Below are 22500 nucleotides of genomic sequence, written 5' to 3' on the forward strand. Positions count from 1 at the left end.
TGTTAAAGAAATAATAGTTTATAATGCGAGTATTTCAGACCATAATGTCATAGAATAACAGTTCATTCCAAAGCAAGTGAAAAATAGAGATAAGCAAGAAATGAAAAAGTGGGAAGGATATGGAAAATACAACTTCTACAGTAAAAATATAAAATGGTCAGAAATTAATGAAGAATACAAAACAAAGATTGGGATAACATTTTCGTAAGTTAAGTGATGACATAAGGGTAAATACGGAGATATTATATAAAATATTGGAGAAAATAGTGGAAAAATATATACCGAAGAAGAAAAGTAAAACATCATTCATGCATACCAAGAGACAGAAGGATCTTGTTCCAGAAAATCAGAAAGTGGAAAAAAGGTCTTGCAAAAGAAAAAAAAATGCATGGAAAGTTATTAGAACTAAAAAGTAAGATAGAAAATGCAGAACAAAAGATTATACAATCAAAAGAAAATGAAAAACGGGACTTGGAAGAAAAAAACCCTATTAAATATCAAGCAAAACCCAAAACTATTATACTCATATGCGAAGAAGATGAATAAAAGAAGAATAGAAATAGGCCCTCTGAGAAATGAAGGGAGATTAACGAATGAAAAAAAGGAAATTTGCAACATACTGGCAGAACGATATAAGAGAGAATTCACCCCTAGAATAGATAATGAAGATAATGATATAGAAGTAAGGGAAGAAAAGAAGTGAATATTTAGCTGACATAGAAATTAATGAAGCTGATATTGTGCAGGCAATTAATGAAATTAAAAATGGAGCTGCTGCAGGGGGGCCGGATGGAGTCCCTGCTATTTGTTAAAGAAAGTAGTTCATTCTATCGCAAAGCCACTTGCAATATTATTAAGACAAAGTGTAGATACAGGCAAGATTTATGATGAGCACAAATTAGCATATATCACCCCTACTTTCAAAAGTGGATCAAGACTAGAGGCAAGTAATTATAGGCCTGTGAGTCTAACATCACATATATGAAAGTGTATGAAAGGGTAATGAAGAAAAAATATTATGAAACATTTAATAAAAAATAATTTGTTAATATAGGACAACACGGTTTCGTACCCGGAAAAAAAGTACACAAACCCAACTGTTAGTCCACCGTGAGAACATATTCAAAAATATGAAAAGCGGAAATGAACAGATGTGGTTTATCTAGACTTTGCAAAAGCTTTTGACAAAGTAGACCATAAGATATTAGCAAAGAAAATTAGAAAACACAATATCGTAGATAAAGTAGGAAGATGATTAAAAGAATTTTTACACACAGAAAAAACAGATAGTTATTGCAAACGATGAGAAATCGGATGAAACCAAGGTAATATCCGGTGTGCCACAAGGTACTGTGCTAGCTGCAATATTGTTTGTTATTATGATTGAAGACATAGACAGTAATGTTAAGGATTCGGTAGTGAGTAGTTTTCGCTGATTGACACAAGAATAAGTAGAGAAATTACTTGTGATGAAGATAGGAACGCTCTACAAAGAGACCTTAACAAAGTATATGATTGGGCAGAGGGCGTAAATAGGATGGTATTTAATCTGATAAATTTGAATCAATAAATTATGGAGACAGAGAAGGAAAGCTATAGCATATAGGGGACTAATAATGAAGACAATCACAAAATAAAGGAAGCAGTTAAAGACCTTGGTGTGATGATGAATAGGAACATGTTATGCAAGATCAAATAGCAATTCTGTTGGCAAAATGTTAAAGCGAAAAATGGGAATGTTGTTACGGCACTTCAAAACAAGAAAAGCTGAACACATGATTATGCTTTATAAAACATATGTTCGTAGTCCACTTGAATATTGCAATATGATATGGTACCCACACTATCAAAAGGATATTGCACAAATAGAGAGTGTACAAAGGTCCTTTACAGCTAGAATAGAAGAAGTTAAGGACCTAGACTACTGGGAAAGACTACAATCCTTAAAATTATTTAGTCTAGAAAGGAGAAGAGAACGCTACATGATAATTCAGGCATGGAAACAGATAGAAGGAATAACAGAAAATATCATGGAACTAAAAATATCAGAAAGAGCAAGCAGAGGTAGATTAATAGTGCCCAAAACTATACCAGGAAAAATAAGGAAAGCACACAGGACATTAATCCACTACGCACCAGCATCGATAATGCAGCGTCTATTCAATGCGTTGCCAGCTCATCTGAGGAATATATCAGGAGTGAGCGTAGATGTGTTTAAGAATAAGCTCGACAAATATCTAAACTGCATCCCAGACCATCCAAGATTGGAAGATGCAAAATATACCGGAAGAGTACTAGCAACTCTCTGGTAGACATTAGAGGCGCCTCACACTGAGGGACCTGGGGCAACCCGAACGAACTGTAAGGTAAGGTAAGGTAAGGTCTCTCTCTCTCTCTTAAAAATCCATATACATTGTAAGTCTGAAATAAGTGTGTAACTGTGCGTGACCTTGAATATTATAATCATGCACATTTAAAGAAAAAATGTTCTAGCTCTCATGTGCCATTCTGAAAATGATCAAGGTAATTTGAAACCAAATAAAATTCAAAGGTTAGAAAAATTAGTGCCTCGGTGGCGTTGCCGGTATGGTCTTGGCCTGCCACCTCGGTGGCCGCGAGTTCGATTCTGGGGCATTCCATTGAGGTGTGAGATATGTGTATTTCTGGTGATAGAAGTTCACTCTCGTCGTGGTTCGGAAGTCACGTATAAAGCCGTTGGTCCCGTTGCTGAATAACCTCTGGTTCCACGCAACGTAAAAACACCATACAAACGAACAAACAAGCAAACAAAGGTTAAAATGGAAATTAATGTGGTGGTGGAAGGAATCCAGGAATCGCGAAGTATTATGCTTGAGAAATAGTTGACCTTAACCTCGTCAGTTCCGTATGCGTTCCAAGTACATTTTTCAGTGATATGTTTATTCAATTTAACAATTCGTATTCTACTGCGACGGGTAGGATTTACAAGTTACACCAAAAGATTTTGCTTTGATATAACGATTATATGTAATTTTCGCTTACTCTGGGAGTAAGCCTACAAACTATTTTGCTGTTGTTGTTGTTGTTGTTGTTCTTGATGGGTATTAGGAAAGCCTAAAAAGTTCTGAAAAAGGTGTTTCGCGTTGAAATAAAGGTATGGAAGTTTTAGGATAGGATATTTATGATTTATTATTAGAATGAAAATATAAACAGTAAGTAATGTGCATGGTAAACAGTACAGAGAAATTATTCTAATGAAATACAGCGTATTTATTTCAATTTTCGTTGGTGGAACAACGCTCTATTTGACTAGATTTTAGCACGCGCCCCGATAAGCTGTAGGTTGGATCACGCCCTGTTTTCGTACTTGCAGTATTTCAATCCCAGCAGGTTTTTTAAAAATTTTTATTTCGGAATCTTATTAGACAGAGCTAACCTCCAGACCAAGAAGTTTCATTGAAAATTAAGTCATAAACGCCAGGTTTCGTTCTCTTTCAAGAATTCGGTGTTGGAAACATGCAGCGGCTGGGTGCTGCTGGAAACAGTAGTACGTCGTTTAATAGAACCAGGTTTAGTACTATTCATTTTTACTACATGTTTCATCTTCGATTTAGCTGAAATGTTGAACAGTTTACCCTGTGCAGTTGTGGAAACTCCTGACCTCAGAATGTTGCTACTGAAGTCTCCTGAATACCAGCCGATTCGCTTTTGTTTTCCGTTCCTTCATATTCAGTCATCTATCATCTTTTCCTATAACTTATACTCCCCTTTCCGCAGGATGATCTCTTCCCTTCAGAACCCTCTTGGGTTTGTATAAGTCTGTGGACTCTATCCTTAAGGGTTTTCCGCTGAAGATTTATTTAGTTGAAGAATGAAAAGAAAGATTTGCGAGCGCGAAATCCAGCGCAAACATATGTGCACATAACGCTTATAGGCTCTATACATAAACGCTTGCCTAATTGGCGTTCCCTAATGAAGATTGTGGTCCTTATATCAAGGATTTTATGGCCGGAGATTATCCCATTTTGAGCTTTCATAACTTCCTGCTTGGATTAATTATAATTGATGCAATTTTTTTTCTTTTCCTTTTCTTATTTATTTATTTTTTTTCCTTAAGGGTAAGTGGGCGAGAAACAACTCCACTTTGATAGTCTTGTATGATTCAGTGTTAAGGGTAGTGGCGTGTTTCCCGTTTTCTTCTCTTTATTTTGATTATTTTCCCATTTTCTATTTATTATTTTAACGCTAGATTTTTTTTTTTATTTTTCCTTAATGCGTGTTTTCATTTAATTTCTAATTTAATAATGACTACACCTAAGTATAATACTTAAGAGTATCCTGGAAAGTGTTATGAGTTTTCTATAGTCTGTTTTCTTGAGCCTGGCGATAAATATCATCTGGTTGCCGACGAGTAGCAGAAACAGCCAATCAGGATTAACCGCAAGGATATCGGCTGCCGATTTTTAATGGCAACAGTTGCCAAGTTTATGCCATCTCCTCTAGAGTTGATAAAAGTATAAAGGTATTGGACATTCTGATGATGTAAGGGGTAAGAGGGTATTGTCCATAAATTATGTTGGCCTTGATTTGGCATTAAAGATTAATAATATTTTTTTCTAAATTTACAAATATGTAATGAAATATTTCAATATTTTTGGAGCTACAAACAAATATAGAATAATGTGAGATTTTGCTTTTCAGGTAACTTTCGTTAAGAATTTTTTTTTTTGTTTTTTTTTTTTTTCATCAGAAAGTCGGGGTTTTTTTCTATATAATTTTTTTTTCCTCTTTTTCAGGTTGGTTGTTGTCGAGAAAGTTTCCTTCCGTGTAACAGCAGTGAGTTGAATTTATTTATTTGTGTGTCTAACATTTTTCTGGAATTTTTTTTAATGTATCTGACTGAAACTCTCCCTCAAATTTATATATCTGTCAGAAATTCTTCCTCAAATTTATATATCTGTCAGAAATTCTTCCTCAAATTTATATATCTGTCAGAAATTCTCCTCAAATTTATATATCTGTCAGAAATTCTTCCTCAAATTTATATATCTGTCAGAAATTCTCCTCAAATTTATATATGTGTCAGAAATTCTCCTCAAATTTATATATCTGTCAGAAATTCTTCCTCAAATTTATATATCTGTCAGAAATTCTTCTCAAACAAATTTATATATGTCAGAAATTCTCCTCAAAAGTATAATATGTCGAAATTGCTTAAAACCTTCAAATTTTATATATTCTGTCAGAAATTCTCCTCAAATTTATATATCTGTCAGAAATTCTCCTCAAATTTATATATCTGTCAGAAACTCTTCCTCAAATTTATATATCTGACAGAAATCTTTCCAGTTCTTCCTTAGTTTTGTCTAACTAATTAAAACTTCCTCCGTTTTATATAGATGACAGAAACGTACCTCAATTTTATATAGCTAACAAAAACTCATCCTTAATTTTTCATAGCTGATTGGAACTCTTCCTCAGTTTTATGTGTGTGACAGACTCCTTTTCAATTTTATATGTCTGAAACTTTTCTAAGTTTTATACATCTGACAGAAACTCAACCGTAATTTTGTATACTAATCGGATCTGCTCCTCAGTTTCATATATCTAATAGAAATTCTTCCTTAATTTTGTATTTATGCCTAAAATTCATCCACAGTTTAAATGAGAAAGATTCCGCGTATTCGCAACTGTTATGAGAAAGATTTCACATACTTTCAACTGTCATGAGGAAGATTCCGCATATGTGCAACTGTAACGAAGGTTCCGCATATCTGGAACTGTTGCAAATACGTTTAAACATTCTTTGAGGAAGATTCCGCATATTTGTAAAAATTTCCCAAAATATTGCAGAGGTCCGATGTGAAACAAGTGCAGTACTTTTACGTGTTGTCTTAAAAAGTGACCCCCAGTGCCCCTGCATGACATGCCCTTCCCTTGCAATCTGTCTTTGGGCACTTGGGTCCTGACAGAAGACATCTCTTTCTCTTGTGTTACGGCATTCCTTAGGAGCATCGGTTTTTGTGAAATTAATTCACATTCTCTCTCTCTCTCTCTCTCTCTCTCTCTGGATCTTTTTAGTCAGTGGGTTTCGAGGCATTCCTTAATTTTTTTTTCTTCCATATTTGAGAGCTACCTGGGGAGAGAGAGAGAGAGAGAGAGAGAGAGAGAGAGAGAGAGAGAGAGAGAGAGAGAGAGTGTTCAACACAACTATTTCTGCGCATCTACTTTGTCTCCTGCTATTTTTAACTGATCACTTTTGAGAGAGAGAGAGAGAGCTGCTCAGAAAAGAATCTGGTTAATTTTGTTTCTTCAAAGCATGAGAGAGAGAGAGAGAGAGAGAGAGAGAGAGAGAAGACGTTTGCAAAAACAAAACTGCACCATTTTTCCCTTTTTTCCCCCTGTCATATGTGAAAAAGAGAGAGAGAGAGAGAGAGAGAGAGAGAGAGAAACGTCAAAAAAAACAGCTATCTTAACGAGCCCAACGTGTAAAACCACAGAGTTAAACATTGATATCTGTATGCAGACATCTGGATCGCCCCGCTAATATATGCCCGAATTCCTCCTATGGCCAATTCTGTAGCCTTGACTAACGGGAAATGAGCCTGAAACGTTCGATATCTCGCGCCTCTGGAACAGACAATTAATTAATCAGCCTCTCGCACACTTTAGGCCTCTTCGTCGTGTGCCGTTTGGCAACGGATCCAGTTCTCCAGGAATGTACTAATTAGGCATGGGAATATTCGACTCTAGGAATGTGTTCTCTCTCTCTCTCTCTCTCTCTCTCTCTCTACTCTCTCTCTCGTCGAATACACAAATGTGATTTTTATTCTCTCTCTCTCTCTCTCTCTCTCTCTCTCTCTCTCTCTCTCTCGTCGACTCCAAAATTGTGTTTGTTATTTCTCTCTCTCTCTCTCTCTCTCTCTCTCTCTCGTCGACTCCAGAAATGATTGTTATTCTCTCTCTCTCTCTCTCTCTCTCTCTCTCTCTCCGTCGACTCCAGAAAATTGATTGTTATCTCTCTCTCTCTCCTCTCTCTCGCTCTCTCCTCTCTCTCTCTCTCTCTCTCTCTCTCTCTCTCTCTCTCCGAAATCTCTCTCTTCTCGTCATCCTCTCTCCTCTCTCTCTCTCTCTCTCTCTCTCTCTCCTAACTGTTCCGAATGAGTGGGTTCTCCTTTTTTACAAGATATTTGGAACCTTTTTCGTAGCGTCTCTGATGGTGCGATTCTTTCTCAGGATTAATTATGAAATGTTCTCTTGTAGACTCTTTGCTCGTGTTGTCTCATTTATGCTCTTTATTTTCTTCTTTTTTGTTTTTTTTAGATAATTTTTCTTGCATTTTCATTTTGAAAATTTTCGAGTTTTTGCATTTTAAAAGGATTTAACTTGCTCCTTTTGAGACACGCATCTCATTCCATATCGCATTATATTATCTAACGAAGAGGCAACGCGTTACTACCCTAAGATTCATTTTGATTTCTAATCATTTATTTATACTTTTACCTACTTATTTATCTGCTTATCTAATTTTTTTTCTTTTTCCTAACAACTGTGTTTCTTATCACTCTGTTATTTCTTTCATATGAACACCATATTCCTTGGAAGCTTGAATATCAAGTCAAGTGTCCCTCTGGGGGCTTGTTCCATATGAACAGTGTTCATCTCCTAAATAATAATAATAATAATAATAATAATAATAATAATAATAATAATAATAATAATAATAATAATAATAATAATAATAATAATACTGCCAGTATGAAATTATGTGAAACTAAGTCAAAGGCTACTTTAAAAAAAGAGAATCTTTTAAAGTTCTTTGAAGAAACTTTTTGTTTCTTGCACTTCCCAATACTTTTTTTATTTGGATTTTCTTGCCGTCCCTTCAAGCCTGGCCTTGATGAGGATATTTAATTGGTGGTTCCAGTTGTTCAAGCAGGAAACTGGTCTCCTTATTAACCGCAATACTTATTCGTATCCTTTTAAGATCTTGTTGTTTTGTATACTAAGCCTTTCATCACTGGCCTGACGTAGCTAAGCCCAGTAGAGACCCATTATTTAGGAACAGCTAGCCACCAGGCTCCTTTTGGGGAGCACCCAAAAAAAAGGGCCCCTTTTGCCAAACTAGGGTGCTACTTTGTCTCCGGAATCCCTGTAGGAGCGTCTCCTAAAAATCATTTTGATATTGGCTCCAGTTCCCTGAGACTCCTTGAAGACACACTATCCGATGCCAAACTTGGGTAATTAAGTTTTGTTCGGAATCCCTGAAGGAGCACGAAATAAAAATTGTTTTGATTTGGTTTGCTACTGAGAAAAATGGCAAACTTACTATATAGGCCCCAATTTCCCGAGATTCCTTGAAGACTTCTTTGAAACCGAGGCTGATATCAGAACGAGCTCCAAGTCCCCGGAGCAAAAGAGATGCATTAAAGACCTCGGGGCGGGTTTTGAATAAACCCCCAGTGTCTTCGAGGAACTGCAGAAGGCAGGAGCAGGAATTAGTGACTCTTCAACTGTGGAGTAAATCAAATTTAATTTCAGAGGCAATCCTCAAGGGATTCCGAAGGGAGCCTTGGGGGTCGCCGGTCAGACAGAGATGCCCTCTTCTTTTGCTCAGTAAGGAGAGCCAAGGAGACCATTAATTGTACACAAGGGCTCTCTCTCTCTCTCTCTCTCTCTCTCTCTCTCTCTCTCTCTCTCTCTCTCTCTCTCTCTCTCTTCCTGGGTCTAGATAGGGACCCCAGGGACCAAAGTTTGTCTAAGGAACCCTCCTTTGGAGCCCCACCACCCAAACCCCACAGAAGCCAAGGGGAACCCCAGGGTAAGGAAAGCGGTGACGAAATTTCTTGTGATGTTTGTGGATTGTGGTACAATGAATTCATTCTCGTTTTATTGCACTTGATGAAAACAATCACTTGCAGCATTTTTAAAAATCGATGTTGTTTTCAATTTTCTATTCACAACTCCTTCATGACAGCAAATTTGAATATTAATAGTCTGCATCATATTCTGAACTGGGCAAGTGAAGTCTCCCTTTGAATCCTCTTATGTGCTAAAAAGCAATTTCATTCAATCTACAAATTATGAAATTGATTTAATCCGCGAATTGAAAGATGATTGTTTAAAAACAAACTAAGAGTTATTTTATTTGTGAATCACAAGAACTTTTTTCCATCTGCTAAATAAGAATTTATGACAACATGCGACTTAGAGAATTTAACATGCCGACCAAGAGTCTTTGTTTTTTCTTGGAATTAGAGCATTTCTATCACCTGAGAATTAGAGAATTCATTTCACCTTCGATGTGAGAATTTCCTGATTTTCGCATTGTGTCTAAACTTCACCTATAACATTGACGTCCAAAAACCAGACGATATTGTTTATTTTCATAATCCTCTTGCTCTGTGATGGAATGTGACGTTCTGCAACTGCTCTGCAAAGCGTCCGATTGTAATGTTATTTTATAGACGCAGTGATGCTATCATTGCGTCTTTCTAGACGTAATTGGTATCCTTAATTTCGGTGACTTAACTCAATAAATCCTCTCTCTCTCTCTCTCTCTCTCTCTCTCTCTCTCTCTCTCTCTCTCTCTCTCTCTCTCAGAATTATCTTATTTTTTTATTAATATTTTTGCTTCTTTTATAGTAATCTTTTGTAATTCTCTCTCTCTACTCTCTCTCTCTCTCTCTCTCTCTCTCTCTCTCTCTCTCTCTCAGAATTATCTTATTTTTTATAATATTTTGCTTCTTTTATAGTAATCTTTTGTAATCTCTCTCTCTCTCTTCTCTCTCTCTCTCTCAGAATTATCTTCATTTTTTTTAATATTTTTGCTCTTTTTTATAGTAATCTTTTGTAAGTCCTCTCTCGTCTCTCTCTCTCTCTCTCTCCTCGTCTTAGTTTTTTTCATTATTTCTTTATGGTAATGGGTTTTGTAATATCTCTCTCTCTCTCTCTCTCGTATCTCTCTCTCTCTCTCTCTCGTCTCTCTCGTCTTATTTTTTCATTATTTCTTTTATGGTAATGTTTTGTAATATCTCTCTCTCTCTCTCTCTCTCTCTCTCTCTCTCTCTCTCTCTCATGCCACCTACATGCTGCTTGGGAATAACATAATAGTGTAGAGGAGGACTTTGGAGTCATTATTACCAAGAACTTAAAATCCACAAAACAGTGCATAAAAGCAGAAAAGAGGGCACAGAAACTAGTGGGATACATAAATAGGCAGTTCAAATACAGAAACAAGGAAACTTGAATATGCAGTAGTTTTTGGTCACCAACACTAAGAAAAGACATAAATAGATTAGAAGGAGTACAAGCAAGAGCCACAAAGTTAATTCCATCCATCAGGCAAATAGGTTAACGAAGACGACTGGAGAGCCTGAACATGTATGGCTTAGAAACACGACGATTGCGAGGACAACTAATAGAAACATTTGAAATACAGAAAGGCATAACAAAAGTAGACAGTAACCTATTTACATTAAAGAAAACCAGACAAAATATAATGGATGGAAACTAGAACTGAAGAGATACAACACATCCCTTTGTGGGAACTTTTTTACATACAAGATATGTGGGACGTGAAACAAACTGCCACCAGAAGTTGTAAACAGCAACAGTGTGGAAGAGTTTAAAAGAAAGCCAGACAAAATCATTAGGACACTGAATGCACAGTAAAACCTGCTCCTACAGATAAGTGAGCACTCGATGTCTCCTCGGATAGACAAACAAGTCTTTGAGACATCCTAATCCTTGTAACTTGTAACCTCTCTCTCTCTCTCTCTCTCTCTCAGAATTATCTTATTTTCTGTGGATACTCTTATTTCCTTTGTAGTAACTTTTTATAATTCTCTCTCTCTTTCTCTCTCTCTCTCTCTCTCCTCTCTCTCTCTCTCTCTCTCTCTCGTCTTATTTTTTATAATTTATTTTATAGTAATGTTTTTTAATCTCTCTCTCTCTCTCTCTCTCTCTCTCTAACAAAGGGCTTTATTCAGATCGGACGCCGCGTGAAGCTTTTTCGGTAGTTAATTAAAATCTTTTAGATCCGGAGTTGTATCAGTAAGACGAAGATAGAGAATAAATACAGCCTGTTATTAGAACAATAAAAACACGCACGTCTAGAAAATCTCTTCACACTAACTGTATTTGTATCGCCTCATTGGTGTAAAGGTAATCACAAAGACAACGCCTGTTCCAACTTTTTTTCATAATGATAATCAGTCTAAATTATTATTATTATTATTATTATTATTATTATTATTATTATTATTATTATTATTAAGTCTTCTCAGTTTTTCGTATATTTATTTTTCTGTGCTATGTAAATATTAAGTTTTCAAAAATTATTATTATTATTATTATTATTATTATTATTATTATTATTATTATTATTATTATTATTATTAACTCTGGTCGGTTTTCCTTATAATTCTTAGTCTCTTCTACGTAAATACAGCATTTTCAAAAATTATTTTTTTCTTTTTTCTTTTTCCTCTATCACAGTCCTCCAATTCGACTGGGTGGTATTATAGTGTGGGGTTCCGGGTGCATCCTGCCTCCTTAGGAGTCCATCACTTTTCTTACTATGTGCGCCGTTTCTAGGATCACACTCTTCTGCATGAGTCCTGGAGCTACTTCAGCCTCTAGTTTTTCTAGATTCCTTTTCAGGGATCTTGGGATCGTGCCTAGTGTTCCTATGATTATGGGTACAATTTCCACTGGCATATCCCATATCCTTCTTATTTCTATTTCAGATCTTGATACTTATCCATTTTTTCCCTCTCTTTCATCTTCAACTCTGGTGTCCCCATGGTATTGCGACATCAATGAGTGATACTTTCTTCTTGATTTTGTCAGTCAACGTCACGTCTGGCTCTATTTGCAACGTATCACCCTATCTGTTCTGATACCATAGTCCCCCAGAGGATCTTTGCCTGATCGTTTTCTATCACTCCCTCAGGTTGGTGCTCGTACACTTATTACTGCAAGTAGCTGATGTTTCTTGCACAGGGTCCAGTGGAGGGCTTTTGCACTGAATCATGCCTCTTTTTGTACTGGTTCTGTGCAAGTGCCGGACATTCGCTTGCTATGTGGTTTATGGTTTCATTTTTCGTATTGCACTTCCTACATATGGGAGAGATGTTATTTCCGTCTATCGTTCTTTGAACATATCTGGTTCTTAGGGCCTGATCTTGTGCCGCTGTTATCATTTCTTCAGTTTCCTTCTTTAGCTCTCCCCTCTGTAGCCATTGCCACGTGTCATCGCTGGCTAGTTCTTTAGTCTGTCTCATGTACTGTCCATGCATTGGTTTGTTGTGCCAGTCCTCTGTTCTGTCTGTCATTCTCCTGTCTGTATATTTCTGGGTCTTCGTCTACTTTTATTAGTTCTTCCCATGCACTCTTTAGCCACTCGTCTTCACTGGTTTTCAGATATTGCCCCAGTGCTCTGTTCTCGATGTTGACGCAGTCCTCTATACTTAGTAGTCCTCTCCCCCCTTCCTTTCGTGTTATGTATAGTCTGTCCGTATTTGCTCTTGAGTGTAGTGCTTTGTGTATTGTCATATGTTTCCTGGTTTTCTGATCTATGCTGCGGAGTTCTGCCTTCGTCCATTCCACTATACCTGCGCTGTATCTGATTACTGGCACTGCCCATGTGTTTTTATGGCTTTTTATCATCTTTCCGCCATTGAGTTTTGACTTGAGTATCGCCTTGAGTCTCTGCATAATATTTCTTTTCCTGATCGTGTCCTTCATCTCTTGGTGTTTTATATCCCCCCCTTCCATTATTCCCAGGTATTTTGTATACCAGTCTCATCTATGTGTTTGATGTTGCTCCCATCTGGTAGCTTTATCCCTTCAGTTCTTGTTACTTTGCCCTTTTGTATGTTGACTAAGGCGCATTTTTCTATTCCAAACTCCATCCTGATGTCCCCAGATACAATCCTTACAGACTGGATTAGGGTATCTATTTCCTTGATGCTCTTACCATACAGCTTGATATCGTCCATGAGCATCAGATGGTTAATTCTGTTGTCTCTTTTCTTGAGTTGGTATCCGGCATCCATCTTCTGTATTACTTTTGTCATGGGAATCATGGCTACTACGAAGAGTAGTGGGGACAGTGAGTCTCCCTGGAAGATCTCTCTCCTGATATTAACCTCTGCTAGTCTTATTCCAGAGCTTGTAAGTATTGTATTCCAGTTGCGCATTGTATTTTTGAAGAAGCTGATGGTGTTTTCCTCTGCCCCATATATTTTCAGGCATTCTATTAGCCATGTGTGTGGTACCATGTCGAAGGCTTTCTTATAGTCTATCCATGCCACGCTTAGGTTGGATTTCCTTCTCCTACTGTATTATTATTATTATTATTATTATTATTATTATTATTATTATTATTATTATTATTATGATTATTAAGTCTTAGTTTTCCTTATAATTCTTTTTCTCTTCGTAAATATTACATTTTCAAAAATTATTATTATTATTATTATTACTATTTGTTGTTGTTGTTGTTGTTGTTATTTCTTCTCATTATCCTTCTTGTCTTTTATTAAATTCGACTGGTACCAAGAGATGTCTCGTTCCTAGAAAGCAAAATAAAAAAAATAAAAAATAAAATATATATATATATATATATATATATATATATATATATTTATATATATATATATATAAGGACAAACACTACAATCACCTGACTACGAGGATCAGAAGACAGACACAGTCAGCGGTCAAGAGCAAAAGGCAGAATGTGTAGATAGATGGAGAGGAGACAAACAATAAACAAGTAATTAAGGCATCGTTAGACGACTCTCGATTGGCTGAGGTAAACAACGAGGACCAAGACCCAGTTGCAAAGAAGAAGAAGAAAGGAAAAAAATGAAGGAGAGGGAATTAGCGGACGGGCGTCGGAAAAAAGAAACAAAGAAAATAAGATTATAATAAAGATGGCAGAGTGAAGGTATTGACGATGTCACGTGATACTCAAAGATAAGGAACCAGATAGTGAGAGAGAGAGAGAGAGAGGCTAAAGGTGGAGTGATGCTGAGCTGAGGTAGGTCGTTATTTGTTGACGCCTGTGGACGAAACGATGTCGTGTATGGGAGACGAAGTTTATAGTGACTTGAATTAAGAATTGTTGGGGGGCGATGCCCCTGGTGGGGGTTGGGGGGTCGGGGTCATGGTGGGGGACGGGGGTTATGAGAGGCCAACTGACTGACTGACAGCTGGGTGGCTGGCTGCTAGCTTGCGGGGGTTTCAGGAGGTTGGTCATGACCTGTTGTAATCGGGGTCCCCTAGGAGGGTCACTGAGGGTCCGGTGGCTTGGCTAGAGATAGACCGGCCTAGGTAGGGTGGGAGGATGCTGCTGTGGTTGGTCGGAGGAGGGGGAGGGGGGAGGGGAGGGGGAGGGGGTTGGGCAGAAGGATGATGTTGATGTGCAAGGTGGTAGTTCAGCCCCAAGGCAACGGTGCAGGCGAGCGAGCAAGCGGGAACAGGGCAGCCAACATGGCGAAGTCTCCCTTGGCTGCCGTCCGTTTTCGCTCCGAATAAAGATTGTCCTACTTCGAAGCATCAGAATGACTTCAGCGTTAATTATATACATACGCCTATGCAAGCGGTGTATGTATATATGTATGTGAGATAAGTACGTCGTGCTGTCGTGATAAAGGAGAGTCTCTCGTTTTGTGCATGCACCGCCCCAAGGAAGGAGAATCTGCTGCAGGTAATGACCACAACAGCGGGGCACAGGGCAGACAGCTCGTCTCGCTGACTGGCAGCCGGAATGCAGCGAGTTGTTGCCTCCAGTTGCAGAGTTCTTGTTGCAGAGTTTATGTTGTTACAGCAACAACTCGCATGGAACTCGTTGGTATATTTTTGGGCGCCTTTTATCGGACCAAACTATCGGTCTGACGAACGCCCCCCACCCACCGCCCCATCCCTACGTACGTACGTAGAACCGGCGTTACCTCCTCTTGCGTCCCCCTACCCGAAACCCATTCATGACGCCCTGTGTTACAAAGAATGCCCAAAATGGTGCCCCCCTTAAAAAAAAGAAAAAAAATTCAATTGCTCCATTCTTGAAGGAGGAGGTTGGTAGGCAGGCAGGGTAGCATGAGCCGATCTTGAGGTGGCTTGATTTTTTTCGGGGGGGGTGGAGGAAGGTAGGAGGAGGAGCTGGGTCACATCTATACGCTGCTTAGGTAAAGCACATTAACCCCGTCTGGACTACCTGGATGCGGAGTCCGGCCTATGAGGAGGCCCTAAGTGAGAGAGACGAGGTCTCGTGCATTGGGGGGGTGGGGGGGGGGGGGGGGGCCCTTGGGGGGGGGGGGGGGGGGGGGCGGGGGGGTGCGGGCAGAGATTTCGGTATCGAGTGCTTTCGAGAAGTTGGGCTCATAATTCAATAGACCGTTCTTAATATTCTTTCTTGTGCTCTTTGATGAGTTTATTTTTTTTTTTTTTATAATCTTCTGTTGTGCTGTGTTAATTTTGTGGTTTTACTCACCACTTAAACTCCATGAATAAATAGTCTGCTCAGAAACAGTAGCGTTTCTTTTTGGAATGATTTTAACATAACATCTGTGTTCACCCTGCTTTTTCATGATATTTAACAATTTTCTTTTTATCTTATGTTATGCTCGGCAGTTTGGTTAATTTCCCTTTGCGCCCGAAGCATCATGAATAGATAGATCTGCCAGGAACAATAGTCTTTCTTTTAAATGGTATTGCAATATTCAACACCCTTCTTAACCTGGTTTTCATTAAGGTTTCTTTTTACCTTATGTTGTGCTGGGTTAATTTGGTTAATTCCCCTTGCACCAAAATGTAATGAATAAACAGATCGGCCAGAAACAACAGTCTTTCTTTTGATATGGTTTTAAAATGATTTAACATCCGTTTTAACCTATTTTTTTTATACTATTTGATTTTTTTTCCCTTATGTTGCGATAGGTTAATATGGTAAATTTATCCTACTACCCAAACTTCATGAATTAATAGTCTTGTGAGAAACCATAGTCTTTATTTTGAAAAGGCTTTAACATTATTTAGTATCCGTTTTTAACTTGGCCTTTCATACTATTTAATCAGTTTACTTTTATCTTATGTTATCCTGGGTTAATTTAATAATGTTGATTTCTCTTTGTACCAAAACGTCAGCAGTTTAGAGTCTGGTTAGAAGCAAGTCTTTCTTTTGAAATGGTTTCAACATTGATAGGTCCTTTTTAATCTACTTTTGTCCATGAGTTTTAAAAAGTTTATCTTTATCTTATATGGTCCTGGTTTATTTGGTTAAATCCCCTTGCACAAAAACGTCAGACGGAGCAAAGAGTCTGGTTAGAAACCTTGGTCTTTCTTTTGAAATGGTCTTAACATTATTTTACAACCTGTCATGTCATGTTGATTTGGTTAATTTCCCTTGCAACAAAATGTCATCAATAAACAGATCGGCTAGCAACAATAATCTCTCATTTGAAATGGTTTCAAAGTTAATATCCGTTTTCAACCTGCTTTTTAATAACACTAAATAAGTTGGTTTTTATCTTAGCTACTTGTATCTTTGGGTCTTGATACGTGGCGTTTCCTTGATGTAAATATTGTTAGATGTCAACTAGATGAGATGTAAATGAGAGGCTGGTATAACTTTTGAAGTATAATAACTATTAGAGAAACCAATTTGATATTTATTATTTCTTCTTTTTAAGATCTTAAATTTTGTTACAGTGTTGTTATTATTATTATTATTATTATTATTATTATTATTATTATTATTATTATTGTTGTTGTTGTTGTTGTTGTTGTTGTTGAGAAGATGAATCCTATTCCTATGGAACAAGCCCACAGTGGCCACTAACTTGAAATTCAAGCTTCCAAAGAATATTATGGTGTTCCTTTGAAAGAGATCGCAGAAGATAACAGGAAAAGCAGATACAAGAGATCAGTGATGAGAAAATAAAATAAAGATGAGTTAGTAAACGAGTACTAAAAATGTAAGCCGCTTATTAAAACACAAGGAGAGTTGCTTTAGGGTCGCCATGTACTGCATCTTTTACTCGATACGGATATTCCGGTTTGGAGGCGACTCCGAAAGGATTTGTATATTTGCAAGTCTTCGCCGTCGCCTTTTATCTGCAAGACTGTTCTCGTGCAACGGCCGTCATTTGGGAGTCGTAAATCCTGCTGCACTTTGAGGTATAATAATCTCGAGACGGCCCCTTTGGCACCGTGGAGATGCATAACATCGTGATTGAAGAATAATTTTGTCATCTACTAAGATAGAGTCAGTCATTATGTATAATTCAGCTCTTTGAATTGTTAGTGAGGATTAACTCGACTTATGAGTCCTTAGTAATTGCTGTTGATGTGCTGTGTGTAATTTTGATCACCCTTTGTCTGTTGTTCTTTAGAGCTGTTGTAAATGTTTAAATCAAATGCTGGTCTTGCTTTTGCAGGCAAGTTTTTCATTTTTTTTTTATTGCGTTCGACCCTTGTCATGAACGCGGACATATTAAAGCATGAAATTAAATGCCCTATTTTAGAATATGCTTTTTCCTAACACGGATTAAGTTTTGGAGAATGAGGACAACGTCCTTTTATGAGCCCCCCCCCCCCCCCACCCCCCCCCCAAAAAAAAAAAAAAAAAAAAAAAGGAAATCCTTCATTTTTCTGGTCCGTGTGGGTCTTCGGAGCAGAGGATGTTTCAGCAGTGAACACGAAGCTCCACTGAATTCACTCTTAATATATTCTTCCTTTTCCTCCTCTGAAAGCGAGAGAGACGACCATTTTCCCCTCATTTCCTCGCTCCTCTAACTGTGAACCTACTCCCGAGTTGAAGGTTGAGTGAAAACAGCCCCAGCCCCAGAGATAATAATGCAGATATGTGAAATTGGCTATCGGAGCACTCTCGCCCTTTTCTTAAGAAAAGTGTTATTGTTTTGTGTAGCTGTCTCCTTATCGATGGAAGGGGGTGTGTAAGTTCGCCTTAAAAAGCTTCTAGTGGCTGGCAAAACATGCATCTAGGCAAGTCAGGAGTCTTATAAATATTAATCACATGCATGCGTAGAGAACGGCTGAGGGGGGGATTATCATATAAATTGGTTTACGAGTACGGCGGAAGACAGAGAGGGTCGTAAAGGGACGCCTTAGGAACGCCTCTCTCTCTCTCTCTCTCTCTCTCTCTCTCTCTCTCTCTCTCTCTCTCTCTCTCTCTCGACTGGCCCTAATAACGTTAATTGAATTATTACGAACTTGACTAGATTACAATTATTATACCTTCGCGACGATACGATCAAGCATGCTTGTGTGTGTGTGTGTGTTGTGTGTGTGTGTGAGCGCGAGCCAGCGTGCTTTTCCCAAGCAATGAAGGGGCTTAGTAGGGCGGGTCCTCCTCATCCCGTGGAATCCTGCCCGCTGCCGTAAGTAGATTTTATCGGAATTCCTAAACTGAAATCCTTCGTTGATCTTTGAATCCTTCTTGCTGCCACGAGGCGGCTTTATCTGAATTACTATTAGGGAATCCTTCGTTAATCCGGGAATCCTGACTGCTAGCGTGAGGAGATTTTTTTGGGATTCCTGATCAGGAATCCTTCGTTAATCTGGGAATCCTGACTGTTAATGTAAGGCGATTTTTTCGGGATTCCTGTCAGGGAATCCTTCGTTAATCTGGGCGATTTTATCTGGATTCCTGTTTGGGAGTCCTTCGTTGCACTCGTAATCCTACCTGCTGCCGTGCGGCGGCTTCATAGGGATTCCTGTTAGGAAATCCTTCGTTAATTAGGAATCCTGCATGCTGCCGTAAGACTATTAAATCGGGGTTCCGATTTGGGGGTCCTTCGTTAATCCCGGAATCCTGCCTGCTGCCATCAGGAGATTTTATCGGGATTCCTGGCCAGGAATCCTCCTGTAATCTGGGAATCCTGCCAGCTGACTGGAAGTGATTTAATCGGGATTTCTGTCCAATTCCTCCTTTAATCTGGGAATCCTGCCTGCTAATGGGAGATGATTTTAATCGGAATTCCTCTCCGCGAATCCTCCTTTAATCTGGGAATCCTGCCTGCTAACGGGAGGTGATTTAATCGATATTCCCTCGTTAATCCCGCAGATTGCCTCAGCCGTTAATCGCCACCTGATGAGAGAATGAGTTTCTGATTGGCAACTTCTCAGTAGTCAATGGTCGTCAGTTTTTTTTTTTTTTTTTTCTTTTTTTTCTTTTTCTTTTTCTAACAAGAGAAATACGAATAGATTTGAGCGTTTAGCTCACAGCGGTGCAAAAGATAGCTTCCAGCTAGGCTTCGGGACGAAAGCTTTGTTCGAAGCTCATTTTCTTAAAGGCAATAACATGCGTTTTTGTGGTTGTTTTTCACTGTTGTTGTTTATTCCAAGCCTCGGTGACTAAGGACATGACGTTGCCAAGGGCCAGAAATTATCTACTAGGTTTTTAATCCAAATTGGCGAGAGTTGGAATACTTAATTGCTTACGAAGGAGATTACACGTGCTTGGTGTTGTTTCAGAGATATTTGTTTGTTTGTTTGAGATTGCTTTGTGTTGTTTCGAAGATGTTGTTTGTTTGAGATTGCTTTGTGTTGTTTCAGAGATGTTGTTTGTTTGAGATTGATTTGTGTTGCTTCAAAGATGGCGTGTAGTGGTGGTTTGAGATTGATTTGTATTGTTTCATAGAAGTTGTTTATTTGATACTGTTTTGTGTTGTTTCATAAATGTTGTTTGCCTGAGACTGATTTGAGTTGTTTCACAGATGCTGTTTGATCGAGATGCTGTGTGTTTGAGACTTAATTTGCGTTGTTTCATAGATGCAGTTTGTTTGAGACTGATCTCTGTTGTTTCATAGATGTTTGATTTTGAAACTGATTTGTCTTGGGTCAAAGATATTGTGTGTTTGAGATTGATTTCTCTGTTGTTTCAAAGATGTTAATTTTGAGATTGATTTCTCTGTTTTCAAAGATGTTGTTTTTGAGATTGATTTCTCTGCTTTCAAAGATGTTTTTGCTATTGATTTCTCTACTTTCAGAGATGTTTTTGACATTGATTATATCTGGTTTCAAAGATGTTTTTGCTATTGATTTCTCTTATTTCAAAGATGTTTTTGAGATTGATTTCTCTGCTTTCAAAGATGTTTTTGCTATTGAATTCTCTGATTTCAAAGATGTTTTTGAGATTGATTTCTCTGCTTTCAAAGATGTTTTTGCTATTGATTTCTCTGCTTTCAAAGATGTTTTGCTATGAATTCTTGCTTTCCAAAGATGTTTTTGAGATTGATTTCTCTGCTTTCAAAGATGTTTTTGCTATTGATTTCTCTGCTTTCAAAGATGTTTTTGAGATTGATTTCTCTGCTTTCAAAGATGTTGTTTTTGAGATTGATTTTTCTGCTTTCAAAGATGTTTTTGAGATTGATTTCTCTGCTCTCAAAGATGTTTTTGCTATTGATTTCTCTGATTTCAAAGATGTTTTTGAGATTGATTACCTCTGGTTTCAAAGATGTTTTTGAGATTGATTATCTCTGTTTTCAAAGATGTTTTTGAGACTGATTTATGTTGTTCTGAAGACGTTGTTTGTTTGAGACTGGAGATTGATATGACCCCTTTTTAGTTAACATTATCCTTTCTTCTCTAAACTGGCGCCGTATGGTTGTGGGAGCTGGGGTTTTCGGTTGACTAATAATCCCCAGGGGAATGACATCAGAGAGAGAAGTGCCAGAGCACTGCCATGAGAAACCGGAAAGGAATTTCAAAGACAGGATATTAAAACGTCCGTACCATTGTCGTTGAAGCTTTGATATGGCAATATTTTGGGTTATTATCGTTACACAAGCGCCACCGTTTCCGTGATAGATAAAACTGATTCAAACTAGTACGAAAAACAAAAACCCTCGAATTTACCAAGACGAAACAGAGACGAACGAAAAAGATGGCCAGTGATTAACCTGAACGAACAAAAGACGTTCGCGCTCTCGCGAGATGGTGAACGCTGCATTTCACGGGGCCAGTTTTTCCTTGCTCGGCAATGACGATGCATCAGCTCACAAGAATGTAAACACAAAACAATCCTTCTTTCTTCCCACCTCATCGATTTGTCTGTGCATCCTGACGTGACAAGACTGTGTCGGCGTCCTTACGTCAGCTGTTTCTTGTCGCACGATCCCTTCTTCCTCTCGCAGTGAAGTTTATTTATAAAAGGTGCATAATCTACCCCAGGCGCCGCGCGGGAATCCTGACGGTGCCAAAACTGTCAACGCCGGCGCTCTTGAATCGGCTGTTTCTTGTAAAATACCCCCTGTCTCTTTCGGCGAAGTTTATTTATAAAAAAGGGGAACCATTTCCCTAGGGGGCGCCCGGGATTGAACCAGGGACCTCTCGATCTGCAGTCGAATGCTCTACCACTGAGCTACACCCCCGAACGAGAAACATTTATTAACTCATGAAACTTTATTTTGTAATTGGCAAAAGAACTCATTCGCCGGTTTGGTGATAATAAATACAATATTATTCATGCTTGTTTATAAACGCAGTGTTTACACGCGTATGATTATTTAATCATTCCTAGATGACACGACAGTGTCTTAAAGACTTTCTGTTTTGCTTCTGAAATAAATGAAGGTTTTGTCATTACTGAACTGTTTCATTTAGGGCTAAATTCCTTTCTTGTCTGATGAAGTTGTGGGAAAAGGTAAATAGGACCTAACGTAATATATATAGAATTTTTTTTCTCTTGCTGTTTTTAAGGGCCTCAAACTTGCATCCCACGATGGAGTATTGTTGTGAAAATAATTATTTACGAAACGCAAAAAAACACTGAACATAATTTTTTGAAGACCACGACCCAACTCGCTGACTTAGTTGGGAAGTGGGTGCTGATCTAGCACCAAAGGAAGAGTCAGATGGCTGACGATCAGCGGAATTTTTCTTTTTTTTGTCCCAGGTGTGCTATACCCGAGAGTCAGCTGCTGACGAAAAGCCGACCATGAAGAGCAGGTGTGCAGTGCAGGTGTTCGCTTACAGACGGGGCTGACTGGAATTCTTTTTCCTTTTAGTGTTTTTCTTTCTTTTCTTTTTTATCCTGTGATAAGGTCATTTTTTTCCACTCGGTAGAATGTAGAATACAATAAACTGTGCAATACAATATACTTTTTCATGGATACAGGAAGTCGTTACGCTGTCAACCTATGTCTTTTTCATATTCTTAATAAATTTTCATCTCTCTCTCTCTCTCTCTCTCTCTCTCTCTCTCTCTCTCTCTGTATGTATGTATGTATGTATATATACATATACTTACGTGTGTGTAGTATGTGGTTATACATTACAAGAGAGAGAGAGAGAGAGAGAGAGAGAGAGAAATGAAAACTATTTTACCTTTTGGCAAAACCTTTTGCCGCTCATCATTTGTAAACTTGAGTGCTACTGGGAACTTCTGTCTCCTCAGAATGTCGAAAGCTGACTTGACAAAGTTTCTGACATAAGGAACTGAGCTTGCAACGAGTATATTGTCTCCCGTGACTTTTGACTTTATCCAGT

The 22500-nt window shown here is 38.2% G+C and overlaps 1 protein-coding gene and 1 non-coding gene across 4 annotated transcripts in view; one reads left to right on the forward strand and one right to left on the reverse strand.

The window, feature by feature from the left end:
- LOC135225175 (PDZ domain-containing protein 2-like) overlaps positions 1-22500 on the forward strand; it is an 856731-nt gene that overhangs the window by 741173 nt on the left and 93058 nt on the right. The window lies entirely within an intron of this gene.
- On the reverse strand, positions 21312-21383 carry Trnac-gca (transfer RNA cysteine (anticodon GCA)). The gene has a single exon. It is a non-coding gene; the product is annotated as a tRNA-Cys (tRNA).

Source organism: Macrobrachium nipponense, chromosome 13 (assembly GCF_015104395.2).
Source record: "Macrobrachium nipponense isolate FS-2020 chromosome 13, ASM1510439v2, whole genome shotgun sequence".
Taxonomy (NCBI): Eukaryota; Metazoa; Arthropoda; class Malacostraca; order Decapoda; family Palaemonidae; genus Macrobrachium; species Macrobrachium nipponense.